Source organism: Octodon degus, unplaced genomic scaffold (assembly GCF_000260255.1).
Source record: "Octodon degus isolate 3935 unplaced genomic scaffold, OctDeg1.0 scaffold00146, whole genome shotgun sequence".
NCBI lineage: Eukaryota > Metazoa > Chordata > Mammalia > Rodentia > Octodontidae > Octodon > Octodon degus.
The window spans coordinates 2,763,887-2,789,420 of record NW_004524722.1 but is presented as its reverse complement, the minus strand read 5'-3'; the positions used below and the strand labels follow the sequence as shown (position 1 = coordinate 2,789,420).

The window sequence follows — 25,534 nt, the reverse complement described above, 5'->3', positions numbered from 1 at the left end:
GGGGGGAACTAGTGGGGCTGCCCAGGGTTCTACAGCCTCAGGGCAGCACATCTGCCCCCACTTTGGGGAGGCTGAGGTGGGGCACCATGGATAATGTCCATCTAATATTACTCCCCAGCTCTATACCCTCACTCTGACTTGACTAATTGCTGTAATAATTGATAGAACCTGACTTCTACCACTGATCGATTTCACCTCCACGACCAATGGCCACAAACCATTACACTCCAATAAATAAACACGTTGGACCTCACCCGGCTGCCCTCTCCGGGGGCATCGGCATGGCCCATGCCCTGGCCTGACCTCCCCTTGCCTCCCACCCAGGGCCCCTCTGGGCCAAGCAGCTGGTCTAGAGGGCCAGGCCTCTGGGAGCAAGTGAGAGGGCTGGACGAGGTGGGAAGTGCTAATCGCAGGCCATCCGTCACCTCCCACTGGCTGTCTGGGGCTGGGGCAAACACCTGGAGCACCCTAGGCAGTGTGGTGCAGGGCCCCTCCCTTTTCTCCTGCTCCAGATTAGTGTGTCCCAGCTTATAATATTTGATAAATAGCAGACTGGCTTCCTGGCAGCACTGCTGCGGCTGCGCCTGCCCGCTACAGCTGTGGAAGGTCACTCATTGGGGAAATATGTTTCTGTCAGTGGTATTGAAAAAAGTTTAGTGGAGTGACAGGCCTCAATTTTTCAAATTTTATTAACTCCATCCTCTTAACCATTTGTCTTGAATTCCTTCAGATTCTGGGGGATCTGTCAATAGGGGTTGGACCAGGAAAGTAGGGCGGGGGTGGTGCTGGTCATGGGGCTGGTGCTAGTTGGTGCCACTGTGGCTGCTGGGGTCTCACTGCCAGAGTAGGTTGAGAGTGGAATATGTGTTGAGAGAGAAGACCCGGCCCTTTGGTTCTCTGAGAGCACCCACTGCTCTTGTGGTGTAGTGCCTGCCTCTGACTTGACACAATCACAGATGCTCCAAGGGGAGAAAGACGTTCATGGTGAGTTCTTGACCTCCCTCAGAAGACACATGCCTCTAATGCATCTGAAACAGCAGTCGGCCCAGCTTTTCTGAATGTCCCCAGTCCCGACCCCAAGCTCAGGCCCTCCAAGGGGTTTCTCAAATTAAGGCATATATCTTTCTTGTATGAGTCACATATCCTTATATGAGTCCCAACCTCTATTACTAATTCTTCTTTTACTTTGTTCTTCTTACAAACACTCGTTCATCTTCTAAGACTATTTGGCTTTTCCTGTAGAAAGCATTCCTTGTTACCTTCCCAACCCAGGTGGGGTACTATCCTTTGTGCTCCTGTGGGTCCTTCCATTTCCATCTTACTGCAGTGCATTTAAAGTCTGTCCCATCCAAGACTGAGTGCCCTTAGGAGCCGGGAACAATGTCTGGTACACTGTTACATCTTTGCTAGCCACCACAAGGCCCAACGTGGGCACTCAATATCTGTCAGAATAACAAACGGTACTGTATTCTCTTCAGGTGCTATCTTTTTGGCCACAAAGAACATGGTTATTTGAACTTTCCTGGAAGGGTGATTCTGACAGCAAGTGCATGACCACGTTCCTTGTTCCTACAGGCCAAATCCCCAGTCTGTCTGTCTCTCTCTCTCTTTTTCCCACCCTTCAACTTAAGCTCCTAGTGTTTCTGCTGGTCCCAGCTGCCTCTGCTGGGTGGAGAGCAGGCCGGGCCATGCTCAACTCCCCCTATACTCTAGGTGGAAAGTAGGAAAAAAGGGAGCTGAAGAGAAAGGCTCATTTGCTTTTCCTGGAGTGGGTGCTAAAATTGGGATGGAGGTGGGATTCAGAGCTTCTGTGCTGGTAGGAAAAGCTAGATGGAGGGGACGTCATCTTCTCCATCCACCCCTGATAATACCCAGTCCTAATCCTTATTTATCTCTGTGAACATCAAAGAAAGGAATATGTATAAGAGTGCCTAAAAAACAATAGTATATGTGCTATACAAGTGTGTCAGGTCACTATCTTCAGTCGTACTGACATGCTATCCCCCCATTCTCCAAGTTACATTGCCCTTCTAGTGCTCCATTCTACCACCCTCAAAGCTTCTGTGACTCACTCTTGCCCTATAAGAGCACTCAAGTGGGGAGCTGTTCGGGTAAGGCACCCTGCTCACTGGCTATATGAACCTGCTTTACTTTTCTGGTGGTAACAATTGTTCTGTTTACCCTAGAGGTCTTGTGCAGACCAAGATAAAGTGTGAAAATGACTGAAAAAAAGATTGTACAGGCATATAATGTTCTCTGTAAGAGCTCTGACACTTTTCTTTTTCACTTTTACTCCTAGCTCTTTTAATGCCTTCATTTTAATTTTCATTATTTTATTTATTTTTTGATTATCATTATTTTAGCAGTCTGTTTCCTCTCTCCAATATTAGAGAACTCTTTCCCACCAGACTTGATCAGAACTGTTAACACTGATTGATGTATTTTTTTTTTTTTTTTTTTAGTGAGCTCTTCATCAAGGCCACATCCGAGAAGGTGTACTGCTTTCTTGTCTCCACGCTCATCTTCTTTCTGTCATCTCAGCCACTCCTCATGCCTCAGCCTTGGGCCCTGTCTCTATAATGGCCTAGGTCCCAGTTATTCTTCAAGACCCAGGGACTGTGCTCTCCTTTCTGGGATGCCCCTGCCCTTCCCTCTCACTTCCCTTCCTGGCTCTGTTCCTGGTCCTGGCCTGACATGTCTTCGCTGATCTTCAGAGCTAGTCTGTGTAGCTCCTCAGGCCAGAGACTGACCAACTCTCTTTTGCTTTTCTCCCAGGGGCTGAATGTGACAGAAGAAACTTGTTCAGAGTATCAAAGGAAGCATAGCAGAAGTGGGAACAGAGCCTTGGTCTCCTCCATACACCATACCCACTGAACACACACAAATATGCCCCCCCCCAAAAAAAAACCAGGAATATTTTATGGGCACTTATTATATGCCATCGCCTCTGACAACTATATTTATGGATTGAATAATTAATTCTTAATAATTTTGTGAAAAAGGGAAAAGAGGTATTACGTTTTCCATTTTATAGATGGCTTAACTGTGTCTGGCAGAGGAATAAGGGGAAAGGAGACAGGCTAACATTTGCTGGGTTTAAGGCCTTGTGCTGGAATTATTCATTAGTCAAAGACTCAGGAAACAGACTCAGAGAGCTGAAATAATTTGCCTACGGTCATATAGCAGATAAACAGTAAAGCTGGGATTTAAAGCTGGGATTTATTACACTGTTCTCTCTTTTGTGTATGTTTGGAATTTTACATGATAAAAAGTTGTGTGTGTGTGTGTGTGTGTGTGTGTGTGTGTTAAAGAAGCCATGCCTGCTTTTATACTACAAAGAGATTAAGTGCTTGATGCCTCAGAAAGATAAAAAACATTTTCCCTCCCCCTTTCAGTGTGCTCAGGTGCAAGTCCCCCAAGCTAGGCGGTGGTTCTTGCAGTAGACTGAAGATAGAAAGGGCACCAAACAGGTCTGTTCCCTCCCACTCAGGGGTCTCTATCTGGGGACAGGTGAATGGTGACTCACATTAATTGATCTCCCAAAAAGTCATTCAGAATCCTAACTCTTGATGGACATATTCAGGTGAGACTTTCTTTGGGAGGCAGGTGTCTAAAGTTCAGGAAAAGAGAGCTACTGCCTCATGGCTGCAGGCAGCGATTCTATTAAAACCCTTGGGGTATGGCACACAGTGGAAACAGTGGTCCCAGACCAGATAATGGCAGACAGGACAGAATGGTGACAATACTGTGCATTGTGGCAGTGTCAGGGCAGGTGTGTGTGTGTGAGAAAATGGGCCTGATGACTTCCCTTTTCCTGATATAAGGAAGCTACATACTGTATCACTGGGGAATCAGACAACACTGAAACTTCCTTCCAGGTTGCCTGTGAAGAGCAGAAGATGCTCACCAAACACGAACAAACTCAAACCAAACAACTGGAGAAGTAGAGAAGCCTGGGAGAGAAAGTTGGACCAAGGGCACAAAGACTAAGGGTGGGAACCCAGGCCTTTCAGTCAGGGCTCTTTCCACTGGCCTGCACCATCTCAGGCTCCGCTCAGTCCCTAGTGTTTACCTCCCCAGCACTGATTGGAAAAACTGGACTACATGGAGCTGCTACTGTTCTCTCTGCCCACCTACATTCTGCAAGGCCAGCCTCATTTCTCCTGGGCTGAAGCTTTCCAGACCATTCTAGCTTATGGGGCACTTCCTCCTTTGAGCACTGGAGCACTCATCTGATCACAAACTTTTCATACAGATTGTCTTCTTGCAGAATCAGACATATTACTAAAGAATGCTTTGTGCAGACCTAGAAAGGGAACTAGGGCAATGATCACTAGGCATCAGGGTGGTCCATGGAAACCATGACAGACTAACCTCTCTTCTTTATGATGACCTGTTTGGTTAGGGCAAAGACAGACTTCATCAGATGTTTAATGGGATATGGAAGGACAACTCTATGGCTAAAATGAAGACATGTGGGCTGGATGACAGCAGCACATGGAATGCCTGTGATAGATGGAATAACCAGACTCAATGGCAGTGGGATCACAGGTGACCTGGAAGAAAGTTTCTAGAGGCAGCAAATAGGCTTGCTGCTGTTCAGCATATTTACTGCTGCGGTGGATATCCCAGAGAAGCTCCTCATCAAATCTGTAGATTCAGATGTAATTAGGGTAGAAAGGGCACCAAATACACCAGATGGAAGACTGACACTAAGATCTAAAACCAACAAGATAAAAATTAGTGGAGCTAAATGGGAAGTCATAGATTTTAGGAGAGAAAATGGAGACTGTTCTGGGAAATACAATTGAGACAGCAAAAAGTTTAGAAACCATGTGAGCAAAAGGGCTTAAGGACCTGATGATTTAGGCTAGAGAAAAAATAGTTTGGGAGAACATATTTGCCACTTTCAGTCTTTAAAGGCCATGATGTAGAATTGTGACTAGCTTCATTCCACATGAACCCAAGTCAAATAATAATATGACTCTTGGCAGCAGACTATGGCTGGCCAAGCATCAGAATCCAAAGATAGAATATAGGCTTCCTCAGGAAGAACTGAATCCCCAGAGTCAGAAGTGTTCAATCGCCAAACAGGTGCTTACTTAGTACGTTTACTACACCCAGGCGTTCTCTATGTCCAGGCTGGTCTTGAACTTGCAATACTCCTGCCTTAGCCTGCTAAGTGCTGAGATTACAGGTGTGCATCACCACACCTGGCTCAAAGACACTTCTATGTGTTTGGCACCACATTAGGTGCTAGAAGTGAGTAAGAAGACACTTTCTGCCCCTAGGGAGCTTCCTCCTGATCCTGCTGGGGGGATGGACACATTTATTTCAACAGTATCATGTGCCTCTGTGTAAAGAAGGGTGGCTTTAGTTCTGATTAAACCCAAAAGTTCCTGTGTATATTCAAACATATATTTGACTACTAAAGACCAAAAGTAGCTGAAGTAAGGCCAAATCACTTGTTTAGACCAACTATATTACCTGTGGGAAGAGAAATGTACAATGAAACCAAGTTCTGTGAGTTTTTGTGCATGACATTTTGCTCTTGGAGCCTGAGTGTTGGTCTTTGGCAGGGACTTGTTTATGTACCTACAGACTGTCTTACAAGTGGCTGTGGTGTCAGGGTGAAGTGATTTAGCCAGCAGGGCTACCCAACTCTCCATTTCTTACCCACCCTATGGGGACTGCTTCAGTGCGGACATAAACATGCTCCTGCCGTTACCTTATTGCACTCGTCACAAGGGGAGGCTAGAAGGCTTGATTCAGGGATATGATTGGATTTTAAATCCCAGTCTCACAGGATTTTAATTACTGGTCTGGGGCAGCAGGGATAGGCGCTGGCTGCCTTTGGATGAAGGAGGTCGATACACCAGTCCACAACATATTGAGCCACAATGCCTGCAGACTCTATTGCTCTATTTAATCATCTTTTGCAAAATTTACAGTGGAACAGGAGGGATCAATACGGAATTTATCACATTCTCTTGTAAATATGAGCCAGGAAAGAGTTCCAGGCAGTTTGTTACTGAGTGGGAGGGAACATGTCTGTGTACAGCTGGGCATTAGGAGATGAGACAAAATCCATACTTCTTGGCATAAGCTACAGATGCTCAGCCAGGCTCTTAAGCCTGAAGACAAGTTCATTGGGAAGAACACTGATTCACTGATTCACTCACTCACTCACTCAACCAACCAACCAACATTCTAGAGTACTACTTTACGTCAGACCCTGGGATATAGATTTAAATTCTGTTCACAAATACAACACAATGGTTCTGCCACCTCATGCAAGTTACTCAGGTGCCTTGTTTACATATATGGAAAATATATACAATAACCTATCTTGCAGAGTTATAGGAGTATTAAAAAGAGATAAAAGCCTTAGTCCAGAGCTTAGCACACAGTAAGATTTCAACAAAAGATAAATATTTTTGTTTTTCTATAATCACTATTACTAAGCATTGCTTCCTGTAGTGTCAACTATGGATATAAGAGGTGCCGAGCAGGGAGCAGACGTAAGAGAGGCTGGGTGGCCTTCCTAGGTTAGAGACCTAGCCAGGCAGCAGAGTCAGTGGTGCAGGATGAAGAGGGTACAGAAGGAGATCACACATGTGGAGGTGCTTTTTGAAGCTTTGATCAGAATCCTTAAAAGCTTTAAAGCTTATAGGGGCCGGGGAGATGGCTCAGTGGAATGAGCACTTCCCTGGCAAGTGCAAGGGCCTGAGTTCAATCCCCGGTTACACCAAAAAAAGCCCAACAAGAAATATTAAAAAAAAAAAAAGCTTATAAATCTTAAAATCTCTAATATTAATGTGGTAGAACAGAGTAAAAAGTAATTCCGCTTATGTGGGCAAACCAGGGAAACTTACACAGAAGACATTCAAAGAAGTTGGATCTTGAGGGTTAATTGCTAACACGGGGAAAGTGGATTCTGGCAAGAAAGACTGCTAGAAACAGGTTGACAGGCCCATGGCCGACAGTTCCTATTTCTCAGGCCCACCTGGCTACACACGTTCTCCTAGGGGTCTGACAGGCTTGGATCCCAATTCTGACATAAACCATCATCCTGCTCCCTCTTGTCTTGGATACTGAGTAGCAGAAGATTCATGGTGGACCACACAGTGACTGTATGCTGACTGAGAAGTCTGAGCTTACCTTACAGAATTGCTGAAGGTTTTAAAGCAGGGGAAGGTTTTAAAGCTGAGGGTTTTAAAGCAACAGAGATTTACAGGGTTGAGGCTCATTTGACAGGTACCTGGGAGGTGGGGAGACTGACAAGAAAACTGCATAGTAGTACAGGTGAATCAGGCTGGTGGGACAGAGGAGAGGATGAATATGAGAGGAAATTCTCAGACAGGACTTCAACAAAATATAATACTTTTGTTTTGGAAAGTGAAAGAGAAGTATTCAGACTTCCTTACAATACTTTCTTATTGAGACTGGTAGATGACAATGACACATACCATTCACTAAATGGCGGACACAGAAGAAAGTGTAGGGGGACCTGGACACGCTAAGAATGGGATATTTACAGAACATAGAACAGCAGCAGAACCACTGGAGACATGAAAATGCCTAGTTTGTTAAAAGGAAAATATACAGGCCAGTATGGTTAGGAAAAGAGGGACACAAAAGCCATAGGACTGAATGGTCGAACATACTTCATATATAGAGTCAGGCAAGGAAAAGGGCAAAAGCAAAATCTCCTGCCAAAGATTCTGGTCAGTGCAAACTCAGCGTGAGGGTTTTCCAGATGAGAATACCGCCCTGAATAGCATGTGACACAAGTCTCAAGCGTGAGGAGCTGCAGCTAATTTTTACTTCGGGCAAGTTTCCTAAAAGTTGTGGACTTAAAGACCAGCCCCATTCCTCCCCACTTCAGTTGAGGACAGACTACCCCCAAAGTGGCGGCACACTCCCAGAAAGCAATTGGAAACAATCATCACTGGGGAGGGAAGGGCTCTGGATGAGACAGAGTTCAAAAAAGCCTAGGTCCCGAGGCTTCTGTGATTTCCCCTCCCCCTCCTACAAACGACAGCTGAGACCCTGGCAGCCAAGCCTGGGGTCTGGGTTGAATTTAGCAATCATAATTATACTGCTGCCATCTGAGGCAGATCCACAGTCTCTGCAGAGGGCAGCAGCTTTTGTTAATGCACTAAACACACACCACCTTCAAACACGCTAATCTCATGTCTCCGTCTATCTAACAACATTGAAGGGAGGCTGAGGAAATGCACACAATGCCTACACATCTGGCTAATTCATTTATGAGGCCAATCAATCTTGATGGGTTGTCTATAAAACACCAAGCACCCCAAAGGGCTTAGCTAGCTGACCAGATGTTTAAGTGTCCACTGACCAAGCCTCGCTTAATCCACAGCAAAGGAGTTATCTAAAGGTGGCTTATATTCCCACTCACATGTGGAATCCAGCCTTCTGCTTGGAGAAGTTTTGGTATATTACAGTATTGGCTGAGCCAGGCTCACTGGGACAAGGTATATGCAAACATACAGACTTCTAAACTGAACTTCAGGAGGCCTTGTTTTCAACTAGATTTGAGAAAATGTGCAGAAATAACCCAGTGGGATATTTCTGCTAACTGCATTTCCCACATGGAGAAAACCTGAAAAATAGAGGGAGTATCTTTAATGATATCCAGTGTTATGGGCTATGGTTCTGCATACAGGAACTGCGATGTCTGCTTTCAGCCCTCCATCAAGGCTGAAAGGATTATTTCATCTCCTTCATAAAATGGTTGCCTTTTATAAAGACAGAAGCTGCTGTTGCAAGGACTTTCCAGTTTGTTTCTTCCTTTATCCCCAACCAGGCAACCATCACCAAAAAATAAAAGCAGGAGGGTGGTGGGGAGGGCAGGAGCAAGGAGAGGACAGGGAGCAGACCACAAACCCCAAGAAAACTATTTTGCCTCAGAGTTCCTTGTTGGTACTAGTGATTCCATTTTTCCTAGTTAATTCTAAGGATGTTATCAAGTTTGTCCCAGAGTTGAGGCTGCATGACAAATCAGATGGACGGATTTGGGTAAAAGAAACCTCCAAGTTTTCAGAAAGTGGTGAGAGAAAGGCACAAAGGAAAAGCATAGTCTTCATTGTGCTATTTTGTGCCTACAACACTCATTAGGCGTCTATTATGTCGAATGAATAATTCTGCCCCAGTTATGACACAAGTTGGGTGTTTTTCCATTTCTGTCTGACAGGAGAGGCCTCCTACAGTCACTGGCAAAGCTGCTGCACAAAAATCACTGCAGAGATCAGGACAGTGCTCTCTCTGGAAGCATGCGTGTGGATCAAGTCTTGCTGGGGACCAGCGTTGTGGACCTCAGTACCACATTTAGCAAGCTCTACTTTCATTCTCCAAGGGCACAGCATCAAGCACAGGGATCAATCCTGCCTCCTTCTGATGCCTTTCTTTCTGAATTTCCATGACACATAGTATCTATGATTTTTTTGCCTTTGCATTTCCTGTTGATTCTTTTGTTCCTGTTATAGTGTCAAACAAGGTTGAAGTTGAAGTTCTTTATCCTCTTATCCACAGCTCTGGCCTCTTTCTCTCTTCATGTATTCTTTAAAAAGTTTCAATATGCACAGATTAAACTAACACAGTGATTATCAATAGTAGTTAAACCATATCAACCTAAAGTAGGAGAAAATATTTGCAATGATATCACACATAAAGGGCAAATATCCTTAACATACCTAGAACTTTTAAAAATCAAGACAAAAACAAAGACCAAAAGACCTATGGAAAAGTGGGCAAGATATGAACAGACAATTCACAAAATGAGATATAAAAAGACTCTTAAACATATATGATGTTCAACTTGTAATAAGAGAATCAAGCTAAACTATGAATGAGGCACTATTTCTCATCTATCAGATTGGTGAAAGTCCAAAAGCTTGACAATACACTATTGGAAAGATTGAGAAAACAGCACTTCCACACAGTGTTAATGGGAATGCAAAATGGTACAACTTCAATAAAGGGGAATCCTGCAACATCTCATCAAAGGACAGACACCCATCAATACCATATTGAGCATTCTACTATAAGACATACCTCTAATAACACCAAAATTTGGGCTGGTGAGATGGCTCAGTGGTCTAAAGCACCTACTTAGAACAAGCTAAGCCAAGCAAAGCACAGGGACCGCGGTTCAATCCCCCAGCACCACATGCCAGCCCGCCTGCCCCCTGGTGGGCTGAGCTGGCCACACACAAAATAAATAAAAAACAAAAAACAAAAAACACACACACACACACAAAACACCAAAATTCAAGGCAGGCATGGAAGCACATATCTGTAATCCCAGCACTTAGGGAGGTGACACAGGAGGACTATAAATTCACATACCACCTGCGCAACTTAGTGAGGTCCTATCCCAAAATAGAATAGGGCTGGTGATGTAGCTCAATGGTACAGCACCCCAGGTTTGATTCCCCAAACCACAAACCAAAAACAGTACAAGCAAACAGACAAACCATACAGAGAAGTAACTTACTGTAGTACTTACATTGCACAATATTGAAAAACCTCAATATCCCCAACATAGGCCAGGAGAGGCGTAATTTTTTATATAGCTATAAAAGAAGGAAGAGCTGGGGAGTTAGCTCAGTAGTCTAAGCACTTGCCTGGCAAGTGCAAGGACCCAAATTCGATCCTTGGTAACTCATGCTGGGTTGGCCCCGAAACGTGGTGATGCATGTCTGTAATCCCAGTGCTGGGGAGGCTGAGACAAGAGGATCAGTACCAGTCTGAACTGCACAGTGAGACCCTGTATCCAATAAATAAATAAATAAATAAGAAGGAAGAAATGATAATGAAATGAATTCCAGAAAATACTGTTAAGACAGAAAAGACAAACTACAAAAGAGCAGGTAAAGAAAGGTGAAATAAGAAAACATACAAATATTATTTTACATGAAGACAAAAGAGGAAGGATAAACTTGGAAATAATGAAACTGGTTGGTAACAGAGTTAAGGCCAACACAGGTGAGGCAGAAGAAGGCTAAAAAGGAAAGACAGGAGGGAATTTCACTTCTTTGAGCTACCTTTTGGTGTAATTTTGACTTAAAAATTTTAACTTTTATTTTTTTTTGTATTTAGTACAGGGTTTCACTATAAAGATCAGACTTATAGTGATCCTCCTGTTTTCAGCCTCCCAAGTGCTGGGATGACAGGTGAGTGCCACCACGCCCAGTCTCAATAGCCCTGTCAGCGAGTGCTGGGGGCGGGGCTGGGCAGGCACGGAGCGCTGGGTATCAAGCCCTGATTGCTGAGCTAGGCAGGCACATTAGTTCACTGAGCTACCTGGCCAGCCTGTTTTTTTTTTTTTTTGAGACAGGATCTTACTGTGTATTCAAGGTTGGCCTTGAACTCAATGATCTTCCTGCCTCAGACTTTCAAGGACTGGGATCAATGGTGTGTGCCACCACATTTGGCTTAATTTTGACTTTTAGAAACAAGTTAATGTTCTACATATTTAAACAACAAATTTAAATTAATAAGGACAGGTAAGGGAGGAAAGAACCCTAAAACTGAAAGTGAAAAATTAATCTAGCTATATTTCCAATTAATCAAACATATTCAATCATGGGACTGGGGAAGGAGCCCAGATAATGCAGGAACCTCATATGTGACTGTCCATGCTTGGCCTTCAGTGGAGCAGCAATGAGAACTGCAAATAAATCTTCATCTGAACTGTAGTAGTTTTGTTTTCTACTCAGTGTGGGTAAAACAGCTCTGGAGCTTTTATGTATGTATTATAGGACTGAGTAAATGAACAAATGCACCAATCCTGTTTATAGCCACTTTCTTAAGGTAGAAGAAGGGACACACTATAGGAAATGTGTGAAGGGACTGAGTCAGATGGAAGGTACTGGTGTTCTCAGGATTCTCAAATAGGTACATGCTGGTTCACATATGTATGTGTGTATTTTGATGCACATGTATATATCTACAAATATATATTGCTTCTGTCAACAGAAGGAGCCATAAGCAGTTTGTACTCAGAATTCAGTCTCTAATAAAATTGCCCACTGGAAAAAAAATCCTAGGGCTCTCATGATTCTGGGGCAGAAAACAAAGCAGATACAAGATAAGTCTGACTCATTTTATTAAGTCAAAACATGAGAGAATATTGAAGGAGGAAGTGGGTGGGGGAAGAAGGGAGGAGGAGGAAGAGAAAGAATGTGGAGGAGAAAGAGGAGTAAGGGAGAAGAGGAAGGAAAGGGAGACGGGAAAAGAAAAAGGAAAAAAAAAATGATGGGGGTATGCTGTCCTGGCCAAAAGCGAGAATTTTTAGTGCCAGCACACTGAGGACAGTAATAAATTACAGAGCCTTAAAGCAGTAAGTATCCAGGAGGATAGTCTGAAAATAAACAGACAACTTGGAGAGAAGGGTCTCTCACTTACCACAGAATGCCAAGTGCCAACACCGAAGTGAGCACAAGTTAGAAAACATCCATCGTGCAACCACTGTAAGAAGACTGGTGCGGGCAAGAAAATCAATGGATGCTAGGTTTGGGGGACATTCTGATGATCAGGATATGTGCATGGTCTTAAAAGTGTCTTTCTCAAGGGGACCAAGAGACAGGAGAGGGGAAGGGCAAGCATAAAGAATTAGGGTCAGTTTGTAATGTATTCAATTACCCATGATGAATGCAATCATTATGTACTGCAAACACATACTAATAAAAATTTAAATTAAAAAATAAATGTGCTTCCCCAAAAGATTGCTAGATGCAAGGAAAAACACTGGACAATACCTTAGAGTTGGAAGGAAAGACTTCACTGAAAACTTCGGAACTTTGTGCTATGTGCAAATAGTAGCTATTGAAAACAGAAATAAAAATAAAGCATATACAAAATGTCTCTGAGAAGGTGACATGCAAAATATGGCCTCAAAGATGTTCCTGTTCTATTTTCTGGAACCTGTGAAGCTGAATCCATGCTGAAGGAAGAAATAAAATTGACTGTCAGCTGACTGAAACAGGACAAGTACCCTGGGTTATTTATCCAGCTGGGATCAATGTAGCCACAGGAGTCCTTACGAGTGACCAAGGAAGGAGGAAGAATCAGGGTCAGAGTGCAGAAATTTGAGCAACACTGGACTGGCTTCTGCTGGCTCTGGGGATGGATGAGGTGACAAGGCATGGACAGGCATGGAAACAGAGTCCCTCCTAGACTCCCCAGAAATGAAGGCAGTTCAGTTGACACCTTGATTTGAACCCAGTGATACCCATTTCAGACTTGTTTCCAGAATTGTACAATAATCAATTTGTGTTGTTTTAAGCCACTAGTGATGACCTGTTACAGCAGGGACAGGGAGGATACATACCAAAAAAATTAAGGTGGCTGCCTCTGAGGAGGAAGACCAGGGTGTGGAAGGAAGACTTCCTTTCTTTATATTCTCTGGCACTGCTTGTAATTTTTATCTTGTACTTGTTTTTTTACAGTTAAAATCACCACGGTTACAAAACAAACAAATGACCCCACAAATAATCACTTCAGGAACTCTTTACTGACAACAAAATTGGGTCCTCTACTTCACCTCCCAGTCCCTCTACACCATACTTCATCCCATATTCCAGCAGGTGGCCCATTTCCTTCAAATCTCTAGCAAGCAAGTGCAAGGTTCCCTTCTGTTGCCTTCTCTTTGAAAAGCTTTGGTCTTTTCTTCTGCTTGTTTGAATTCTACTTGCCCTTCTGGGTCTGACTGCAGTCTCAGACTATTCTGTGAAATATTCTACAAGGCCTACACTGCTCTCACCTTCTTCTTGCCATTACACTTGCTGTTTATCCTAACCCTTATTTACACTTAATTATCCTGCCATCTACCTGTACTGTTTAGGCATTTTTACCAAAGTATCATCCAATAGGATGTAGTCTAAAGGGAAGGACTATATCTTTTTTCTCTTTTATTCTCTATAATAACTAGTGCCCACTTGTAAATTAAATAATTCAGTAAATATTTACTAAGCATTTGTCATATGCTTGGTATGGTGCAAGATGCTGGGAACACAGGCCCTGCAGATCTATACCTACCTTCTGTGAACTCACTGCTCAGTGAAGGAGAGCTATATTAATCAAATAACTATGGAACTATATGCCTTGGCAAAGCTGATAAAAAAATTACACAGAACACCTTAAACCAAATATTAGAGGAACCTACAAGAGGGATGAAGGCCAACTGCACAAAAAGAATAGTTGCTAAATAAATATGAATTCTTAAATTTCCAATTAGATAAACCAGACAGTAAGTACTCATCCAGAGTCACAAAACAGTAAAATAGAAGAGAGTTTTGAGACTTTAGTCTATCTTATTTGCCATACGGGGAAACTAGGAGAGGTTCAATGAGAGGGAAGGACTCACTCATGGTTCTACAGCAAGCCAGTGTCAGTGCCAAAACGATGCACCAGATGCCCTTCTGCCCTGTCAGCACTTCCTCAGGGGCCCCTGGAGGGTTTAAGTGGTAAACTTCTCTCTTCTGCTATTTGAAGAGTTACTCTCCAAAATGCCATTGAGGAGTATGTAGTCTGTGGTCCAGACCTACAGAGAACATCCTGTTGTGTTCTTCCAGGACACTGCCAGGCTTCTACACGAACAGAGCACATGAACGCTAGAAGCGTTGGGAAGAGAATTTTGGCTATAGTCCATAACCCACTCTGACGTTGGGATGGTGCTTTTTGCTGGTATTCTGGAGGCAAACCGACCCTTGGTTTGACACTTCCCTTTCTTAAGGCCCAGTTCTGTGCTTTCCCTGTTCCTTCTGCCCAAGAGCCGTGTACTGGAGGGGTCATGAACAGGATGGCAAAGTGCAGACGGCTCTGCACTTTCAGGAGCGCTGCGAGTGAAGGAGAACATGGGACAGAGAACAGACCTGGCCCACTGATGCTGACCTCTTCTTCACCCAGGGGAGCTTGGCTTCCAGCTGCCACCGATGGCAGGGATGAGCTCATACCGGATACCAACCAGGCTCATCTAAGGACTGCTTGGAGCTGATTAAGGCCTTGATGAAATGCGGGTGCCTGGATGGCAAGTGGCTCTGGTGAGTACGGGTTCTGGTGACCAGGCGCCCATCTCCAGCTCAGCCATGCAGCGACTTGGCTACGCCCACATGAACTAGGATACAGAGATGCCTTCCTTTGGTGTGAGCAAGGACGAAGTTCCTAGGTCTACAGCAGGGAAAGGGCTGAGGGCAGCAATTCAGGGTCACCAAGAGCCCACTCTAGCCTGATCTACCACGTGGACTGTAATTACAATACTACAGAACATCTCCATTCCTCAAAGTGGACCACATTCCATGCTGGATCCTTCTGGATGACGGTTGCCACCTCTTCCACTGGACTGTTATAAACTTAACAGGCTAGCACTGACTGTTCAGGTCTCAATATAAATGGCATTTGTTCAAGGAAGAGTTCCCTTATTAGGTCCCAGCTGTGCTCTCCTGGTACCTTCTATTCTTTCATAATAATATTTATATTATTAGTTAACAAATTAGTTAATAACATGTCATTATTGGCCTAATGTCTATTCTGCCAGACTTTAAGCTTGCAAGGATGGGGCAATACAACAAGTATTTGTTAAAACAATAACAGGGAGGGGCTGGGGAGATAGCTCAGTAGAATAAGCGCTGCCTGGCAAGTGCAAGGGCCTGAGTTCAATCCCTGGTTCCGCAAAATAAATAAATAAATTAAAAAACAAACAAACAAAAAACCAGTAACAGGGAAATCAGTTAAAAGACTAGTAAGGGGGGCCAACCATTAGCTCAGGTGTTTAAGCGCCTGCTGAAACAAAGCAGTCAGGCTCAGGATGCTGTGGTTTGATCCCCTCATCCTCAAGCCGAACCAGACCTGCCCTGAAGGCATGGGGGGGGTGCAAAAAAAAAATCCTTCTGCCAAAAGACTAGTAAGGGCAAAAGTGAGTTTACAGATAACTTTTTAATAGTAAGCATTAAAAGGACACTCACACATACAACACAGAAGTTCATCTTATCTGCCACACGAGCTGTAGGGTTTATCAGGCCCTTCTGGCTTTCCCGTCTGCTCTCCCAGTAACCCATCCAAGCCAATATTTGCTGGTTTGGAGTAGAATGGAGGATTTTCTTTTTACTTTTCAACAGCTTCACTGAGACACCATAAAGTTTGCCTCTATAGGACACAAATTTAATGGCTTTATGTATATATACATTAACCATAACCATAATCTAATTTTAGAATATGTTCTTCCTCTCTAGAGGTAATCTTGCATCTGGGAGCAAGTTCTCTGTGAGACACTGAGCTTTAGCACCTATATGCAAACAAGAAGCCGCCTCTGGCATCAAGGCATCTTACACGATCTCTTCATTTTATAGATGGAAGAGGGATACCAGGGTGGGGGTGTGATCTACAAGGGCTGAGACAGTGGCAGAGCTCAGGCAGCTGTCAGTCCCTGATGCCAACAGCCTGTGATCTCTCTGTCGCACAGTCTGGTTATGTGTGTTCCTGGACTACCTGCACCTCTGCACTGTAAGCTACCACAGGGCAGAGACCATATTCTGCTCATGCTCTTCTCTCTGCCTAGATTACTCTTGGAGTGGCAATGCTTAATGTGGGGCTGTGGACCAGTGCCAGTCTGTGAACTTTGCCATTAATCCTTGATGAGATAAATACAGAAACTGAGAGTATATGGAAACTTGTCAGAGTAATTTTAGATCTGTGGTCTCTAATGACAAATTTGGGCCTACATTTTATATGCCTTATAAAAATATCCTTTTTTCTAGTGATTCATTTTTATTTTACCTTACAAAGTACTGGCCCTCAAAAGACCACACGTTCAACTGCTACCACCTCTACCACCGCCACCCAAGAGACCACAGGGTGAGAAGCACTGCCTTAAAACAACTTCCTCCCTACTCTCTACTGCTACCTCCTGTTTCCAGAATTTCCTGTATGGCTTGTCTTTTATTTGTGGATTTTTTTTTGAGACAAGCTCTCAGTATGTACTCACTAGGTAGCCCACGCTGGCCTCGAATTTGAAGTGATCCTCCTGCTCCAGCCTCCCAAGAGCTGGGATTATAAATGTGAGCCATCACACCCACCGACTCCTCTTCTTCATGCTCATTTCTGAAACGTAGGTTCTGCTTTTGAATCTCTTTGGCTTGCAACTTTCCGTGGACAATTCTCAGATTTAGTTTCAGCTATCCCTAAAAGACTGACAATGCTCAAGTTAAAGTCCTTTCTCCTGAGCCTCAGACCTGTTTGGCCAACTTTCTGCTATCTACCTAGAAGAGGGTCCTAGGGTTCTCTGGTTGGTCAATACTTACTAATCATGAACCAGACCAGGGGCACTTTCAGGAGCACTGCGAGTGCACACATATAATCCCAGCACTTAGGAGGCTGAGGCGGAACACTGCCAAAAGTTTGAGTCCAGCCTAGTAATGAGTTCAAAACTAGCCTGAGGGCTGGGGATATAGCTCAGTTGTATAAGTGCTTGCCTGCAAGTGCAAGGTCTTGAGTTTCATCCCTGATACCACAAACAAAAGAAAACAACACAACCAGCCTGGCTGGGTGTGGTGGTGCATGCCTGTAATCCCAGCACTCAGGAGCCTGAGGCAAGAGGATCTTTGTTAATTTGAGACCAGCCTGGGCTACAAAGTGATCTGAAGGCCAGACACTGTTTCAGAAAGACAAAAACACCCTCAAAAGCCCCCCAAAACAAACAAACAAAACCAGTCTGGACTACCTAGTGAGACCCTGTCTCAAAAAAAAAAAAAAAAAAAAAGTCACCTATCATATGCTGGTTGTATTTTTTCCTTAGCACCTGCGCATATAGTGATAAGATGAAATCACTGGGATTAGGAGGCCTCCCTTGCTAGTAGAAAGACACATGATAGATATAAACAAACATGATCATTTCAGAGAATGGCGTCACAGAGAAGGTAAAATAGGCTAATATAATAGAATGTGGCAAGAAGCTGCTTTTACTAAGATTGTCAGGAAAGGTCTCTCTGAGGAAGGAACATCTAAGTTGAGACCTGCAAGATGAGGTGGCTGTTCTAAAAGGAAGACTGTTCCAATGTGTGGGACAGGTCAGCTCAAAAGCCTAGGGACAGGGCCAGCCAGATAACTCAGTGGACTAAAGCACCTGCTTAGGCAGGCAGCAACTGGGTTCTATTCCTGGTGCGCTATGCCAGCCCTGTCCCAGGGGCGTGCTGAGATGGCAACTGAGACTGGGTGTGGTGGCGTAGGCCCATAATCCCAGCGCTTGGGAGGCTGAAAACAGGAGGATCACCAAGAGTGTGATCTGTGTGATGAGATCCTATACTAAAATACAAAAAGCCTAGGGAGGGAGTGAGGAGGTGACAGTAGACAGAGATGAGGCTGCAGGGCTCTACATGACACAGGGCCTTCTAGGCTTTGGTAAAGAATTTGGATTCCACTTGTGGTTTCAATGGCAAGCCAAAGGCAAGCTTTACGGGAGAGAATGACCTGAATTATGTTTTAGAAAGACCACCATGGCACTCATTTGGAGAATGGAGAGACAAGAGTGGAAAGTATGCAACAATGAAGCTGTAGTGACAGTCCAGTATGGACAATGTGGCCTGAATTTGAGTTACAAGAATGGAAATGGCAAAAAATAGGACAGATTCAAGATGTACTGCGTAGTTAATGCTTTTTTTTTGGACCAATTTTGCATGTTTATATCTGTTAATCTGAAAAACTATTTTGAAGATAACAATATGAAATACAACAACCATTGCTGATTTCCTATCATCTTGTTTTGAAATTCTGTACAGGTTTTACCGATTTTTAATTTTTTTTAATTCTCTTTTTTAAATAAAAAGATGCACTGTAGAGAGACAAAGAACTGAAGAACTTGATAGGCAGTGCAAAGGAACAAGAATGACTCTGACACTAAGAAGGTGATGGTATCAGTTATGCCATGCTGACATGAAGTTTCAGGCAAGAATTGGATGGGGAACCCGCTCAATTAAAAAAAAAAAAAAGAACTGGAGGGGGAAATGGAGGAAATGATTATTACCCATTCCTTTGAGGGTTTTAGCCATTAAAGAATAGAGAGAGGAGAGCTGGGTATATAGCTCAGCGGCACTGTGAGGTTGGGAGTTTGATTCCTGATACAAAAAAAAGGAATACAGAGTAATGAGTAATGAGGTAAGAGCTAGAGGTAGACACAAGGTCAAGGAAAGTTTTTGGTTTGCTTTTGTTTCTTTTTTTTGTTTGTTTGTTTCTGAAGTGACTTCCATTTATTTTGATACATCTTTTCCCCATGGTGATTTATAGGGTCTTCAAGCCAATATAAATATTTTATAAATATTTGAATTTTTGGGTATAGACCTGCACAATACCTCAGCAATATCTTTCAGCAAGAAAATACTGAAGAGTAAAGGCTAGACACAATTACTGGGTACAGTGAAAATCTGCTGCAAATATTTCTGAGGTAAGAAGGCACCACATACCTGTTTGACTAAGAAAACCACCATTACAACACAGGATGATTTTATTTTTTACATAGGACCTAGAACACTTAAGCTGCCAATTAGGTACTGAATGGCAGAGCAACGTCCCCAGTTTATGCCATGAATTCATAGGGAATGGGTTCCAATAACTTGGGTTCCTTTCCATTGGTCCTCACAAAGTGTGCTTCTCTGGGAGGGGCAGGCTAGCACCTCAGCTGAACCCAGGTACCTTTCTCTTTGGCTTCCTTCTTTTTCTGATCATTTTCCTTGACACGTTTCAGGAAGCTATCACGACTTTTTGAGTGTTTAATATGCTCAATACGCACATTAATCCTCTTGCCAAGTATCTTGCCCTTAACTTGCTTGCTTACAACAATGCCAACAGCATGCTGGGTAACATTGTAGATTCTTCCCGTTTTGCCATGGTGACATTTGTGAGGCATTCTTTTCTGCACAGTACCCATTCCCTTGATGTCTACAATATCATGCTTTTTGTAGATACGCATGTATGTGGCCAAAGGAACAACCCCATGTTTTCTAAAAGGCCTGGAAAACATATACTGGGTTCTCCTCCTCTTGCCCTTTGTGTTAGTCATTTTGGCAAATTACTGGAAGATGGCGGTTCCGGCCGAATAAGTTGCTTTTGTTTCTTAAGATAGACAAAGTGGAGGTAATGGTGCAAACCTATAATCACAGCACTTGGGAAGCTGAGGCAGGAGGATAGCCATGAGTTCAAGGTCAACCTGGGCCATATTGTGAATTCAAAGCCAATCTGAACTAGACTAAGACTCTGTCTCACAGAAACCAAAAGAAAAAATGCAAATTAAGAGTCTGGTTAGCACAGTCATGAGGTTTTCTTCCAGCAATATCCAGCTCTTCACAAACAGATATGAATTAAAGAGAAAGCTGTTTGCTTTTTTTTTGAGACATGGTCTCACTATGTACCTAAGATTGGCCTTGAACTGTGTAGCCCAGGCTGGTCCCGAACTCCTTTTGATCTTCCTGCCCAAGCCTCCCAGAGGGTTGGGGATGTTGGGATTCAAGGGTTCTTGAAATTAGCCACCCTAACTTCTCTATTTATAGAGGAGAAAGAATTTGCTCAAAGGACAAGGATTCCTTGGGGACAGAAGTAGAATTTCCAGCCACTGGCCTGTGCCTTGATTGCTAGTGAGAACCAGACTGGGGTTTCATGGAGGGTAGCCTGAGGCAAAGAGAGCTGGTTGCAAAACATCTGGCAGTACAGACAGATGGACAAACGGTGAAGTGGAACAAGAAATGGAACTCTAAGTTTTAGGTCCTAATAATAAGCCAGCAAGCAGGCTGTGTAAGGAAGGATGTTTACTGGAAAGGCTCTTTGCCTCAGGTGGGCTGGTGGGAATTTAAGGACTTAGTGAATGGTGATTGAATGTAGCCCAGCCTTGCAGAGGGGACAAGGAAGAGACAAAATGGAAGAAAAAGATTGAGGGAGGCCATGGGGAAAACGGTATTAGGTTTCACAAAGCTTGACTGCTTCTGAGACAGGAGCACTGAGGTGAGGACAGGAAGTGGCTGGACTTTGAGAGGAGAAGGGCAGCTAGGAAGGAGAGGTGGCTTGTATGAGAAACTCTGAGCAGACACAGGACAGCAAGCGTGGGAGGGCTAGGAAGCAAAAATATATCATTTAAGAGAAGATGTACAGTGGTTTTGGAGATTTAGCAATATATCTGGACATATCCTCACTAACATGTGGTGCACTGGAGCAAAAAAGGCAGAGACAAAAAAAAAGACAGATTTTGCTTTCAATTTGCCATGGCCTAGTAGGTGGGATGAGCTCAAGCCCCAGAGAGAGGCAAGACCTCAAAGGGGAAAGACCAGGTAGCTGGGGACTGACTGGCAGGAAGAATTCTACCACCTGAGAAACAAAGTCTTAAGGGGACAAAGCAACAAAAAGAAGGGCACCAAGATGAGCATACTGGAATTACACTACAGAGCAGTGAGGGATCAGGGCAGCAGCGGGAAAAAATTAGGTGAGGGGGAAACTGGAGAAACTCTAAAAGCAGTTGAAAAAGGATGGTTAGGATTTTTTAACAAAACAAAACAAGTTCAAGCTAAGTGTTCTGGAGTTTCAGCAGCGCCTGTTCTATACCCATGTCTTAACCCTTACAAAATCTCAAAAAGTAGGTGGCGTCATCCCATTTCCAGATAAAAATGAACCTCAGAGCAGTCAGATGCAGTTAAGCAGTAGAGCTGGTGTCAGGTCCTGATGTCAAGGCTCATGCTCTTGCAGTTTTTTCAACCTGGGCTCTGCTGAGCCACATTTGGAAAATTAGAAGTAATGCTTTTCTTGATTCTCCCAAGTGACATATACTTAGTATTTCATATACCCGGGAGAGGTTAATTCCTTGTGTGCAACGGATTCCTTGGGGCAGTAGGGCTCAATTTTCTGAAGGAATGCTAGTCAAAAAAGGCAACTGCGATTAGCGACATGCTTTAGGAATGAGCACTCCCAGTGGGCTCACAGTCCCGAGAAGAAATGGCTGCTGATGCATCTTAAGAGCTCTGGCAATACTGGGAGGAGTCAGCTCCAGGGACCTGCGGTAGAAGGCTCTCGCCACCTTTCTTTTTTTTTTTTTATCTGGCGGCCTCAAGATGCCGTCACGGCATTTTTTTTTTTTTTTAGCGGAACCGGGGATTGAACTCAGACCCTTGTGCTTGCCAGGGAAGCACTTATTCCACTGAGCCATCTCCCCAGCCCCTCACCACCTTTCTTGATTACTCTTCTCTTTCCAGTCATAATGCCCTGCCTCCCTCCTTCTTTCCTGTCCTTTCTTGTAGCAGTCAGGGGTGGATATAGCACCTTCACAGATGGAAAGGCACAAGACCATATACTTGTTTTTCTGTGGAGGGTGGCAGAAGATTAGCACCAGTTAATTTAAAACTCTTCCAAAGCACTCCATCTAGAAAATTCCCATTATCCTTCCTGATGAGACCCAAACACTGCTTTCTTTATAACTGATTAAACTCTATAACTGATTCCAACTATTTGTTCATCAGGAGAAGACTTCTCTGTGTCCCCAAAGGGCCCCCTGTCAACTCCCTGATACCATCATGCACTGTTTCTACACCTGTCTCTTCTGATGGTCTGAGCATCTCTCAGGGTCAGGGACAGTTCGCCTGATCTGTCTTATGGCAGGATGTCCTGAGGTCCACTGTCTCAGAGATGGCAGAGTCACACAACAGCAGTATGATTTACTGCTGTGGTGTCTAACTCCAGGTCTGTCTAACTCCAAAGCATGTGCCCTTTTCATTATGTTATGGGGCTACCTGAAGATGAAGACAGCAACCTTGAGCAGTCTGTGCTGAGTCCTGCAGGAGGAAGCATCAGAGTAGACCAGGCTTCCCAAGAGCCTTCCCAGGAGTCTAAGGCAGTGATGGTGAATCTCTGAAGAACTTTCAAGGGCTGGACAAATAGCTCAGTGGATTAAAGTGCCTGCTTAAGCATATGCAGCGGCTGGGTTCCATCCCTGGTGTGCCAGGCCAGCCCTGCCCCCAGGGTGCGTTGAGACTGTGATTGAGACTGGGCGTAGAGGCGCGCCTGTAATCCCAGCTCTTGGGAGGCTGAACACAGGAGAATCACTACAAGTCCAGTCTACATAGTGAGACCCTGTAGATCCTTACTAAAATACAAAAAAACAAAAAGAAAAAAAAAAAAGCTTTCAATGATGCAATGAAACAATGAGTCTGCTGCCACGGGTGTGCTACAGGTTTGCCACCAGTGAGTGGTCTAAGGATTACAGAAGAGAGGGGCTATGATAGTGTGCTCTAGGCAGGGTGACGACACTGCAGACAAAGACAAAATGAAGAAGAATGCGAGTGCAGCTTCCAGAATGAGAGTCTAATTTCTGCATTTAAGTCATAATGATAATGACCGGGGGGGGGGGGCAGGGGGTCTACCATGTGCCCGCCATGGGTTTTATAGATGTTATTATTAATGTTACATTGTCCCTATGAAATAGGTATCATTTCACATATAAAGAAACTGAGGTCTACACAGTTTGGGTAACATGTCCTGAGCAACCCAGCTAACATGCTATTTCTCCATGATGCTGGGCTGCAGCATGTCTGCATTTTCAGTCTGATAATTACTCCTGAGTTTCCTAGCTCAAATGGAGACTTCAGGTCAGAAAACGAGCAGCTAACTCTACTAGCTCTAATCTTTTAAGATTCAAGAAACCTAAACCCTTACAGACTAAGCAACTTTCAGAAGGGTTCTGTGTGGATCCCGAAAGCCCAGGCTGGCCTCTATGTATTTCGAGGCTTGCCTTGGATCTATGAAGAGAACTTTCTTACATGCTGCCACAGCAAAGCTGGCGGCAAGTGCAGGCTAAGAAAGCTAATGGGCAGGAGGACAAACTTTTGGAGAAGGTTAGCCTAGGTCAAAAGATTTTGGCAACAGTCCCTAAGGCAAGAAAGCAGGATCCTGCCTCTCGGTTGGCTAGTCACATATGCAGGAGACTAAGAAAGTTCAAGAAGGGGAAAGAGGTCAGAAGACTGCAGGCTTGCAGGTCCTGAGTGAGGGCAACTTGTTCAGGTCTGGGAGGGAAAAATAAGTGAGTTAATGATTTTAGCCCTTGATGCTGGGAGGCTAGGGCAGGGTACAAAATGGATGCTGGCTAAAAAGGCAGGTGGGAGAAATGGAAAGCTGGGGGGTCAGGGCAGCTTTTCCAATCCACCAGGCAAGAACCATGCCACTGGAATGGCTCAATAGGCTAGCCTTGGCCTGGGGTGAGGGCGTGGTGAGCTTCATAAAAGGCCTTCCTCTTCATTTCAAAGGTGTTTGATTTGGAAGGTGAGTTTGAGGGAGTCCTTATAAAGAAAACTCTGTTTAGGGGTTAGTGGAAGTGGGGATAAAAAGCACAAGACAATGGCTAGGAGTACTGACTGATTTTAAGGCAGGGCAGAGAGAAACCCCATGGTTTCTACTCTAACTCTTAGCTAGAATATCTTACTGGAGGGGCCGCAGAGATAGCTCAGCAGTCTAAGAGCCTGCCTAGCAAGCGCAAAGACCGGGGTTCAATCCCTAGTAACACATGCCATGTCAGCCCTGCCTCAGGCATGCCTAACTGACCACTAAGACCCAGTGTGGTGGCACACACCTGTAATCCCAGCACTGGGGAGGCTGAAACAGGAGAATCACTACACTCAAGCTACATAGTGAGACCTTGTACCAAATATATAAAAATCATTAAAAAAAAAAAAAAAAAATCGGGGGCCTGCCCCTTAGCTCAGTTCTTTAAGTGGCTGCTTCAACAAAGCAGTCAGGCTCAGGTTGCTGTGGTTCAATCCCCACAACTCAAGCCAGCCAAACCTGCCCTGAAGGCATTGAGGAAAAAAAAAAAAAATTCTCCTTAGAGAGTTTTCCACAGGTCTTGGGACATTTTGTTTCAGAGAGCAGTGAGTCCCTGTCCTAAAAGTATCAGTCATCCCAGGCACTGCCACCACATGGAGGAGTCGTCTTTTCTTTTACAGTTGCATCCTTCTGGGGCAGGTCCCATGGAGGCTAACTGTATGAGCCAGGCAGGGGTCTAGAGCCAGTGTGGCTGTGGCTGCAAGGTGGTAGGATCAGAGGGGTTCCTGGAAAGTCCCTCTAGCCCTAAGAATATCACATGGCTGGAAGATGATCTGGGAATGTTGGGCCTGTCCCAGACAAAAGCTCTGGGACAGAAAGAACTTTTTGTGAAGACTGGCTTTTGAAAAATGATAGCAGAAGTTACAGAGAAGATGACCTCAGTGCGTTACAGAGATATTTCCACCAGTCAGAGTGCATTTTACAACAGAATGAATGATCAGGGAACCCAAGAGAATATCAGCCAGCCAGCTGTTGGAGGGGCTTCTGCTGGGATGAGAAAGGCAATCATCACAGTAGCCCACATGCTTTCAGCTTTCAGGTCCCACAGAGAATGATGCTTGACAAGGACCCCCCTGGGGTCCAGCCCTTAGCATAGGCCCCTGCTCTCCAGAAGTGGCAGAGAAGCAGGGAGGGTGTGAACAGGTGGTCTGCGCCATGTACTAAC

At 44.3% G+C, this 25,534-nt stretch overlaps 1 protein-coding gene across 2 annotated transcripts in view; it reads right to left on the bottom strand.

Annotated features, from left to right (window-relative positions):
* Window positions 1-25,534, bottom strand: part of Clpb (ClpB homolog, mitochondrial AAA ATPase chaperonin) — a 151,661-nt gene that overhangs the window by 41,723 nt on the left and 84,404 nt on the right. The window lies entirely within an intron of this gene.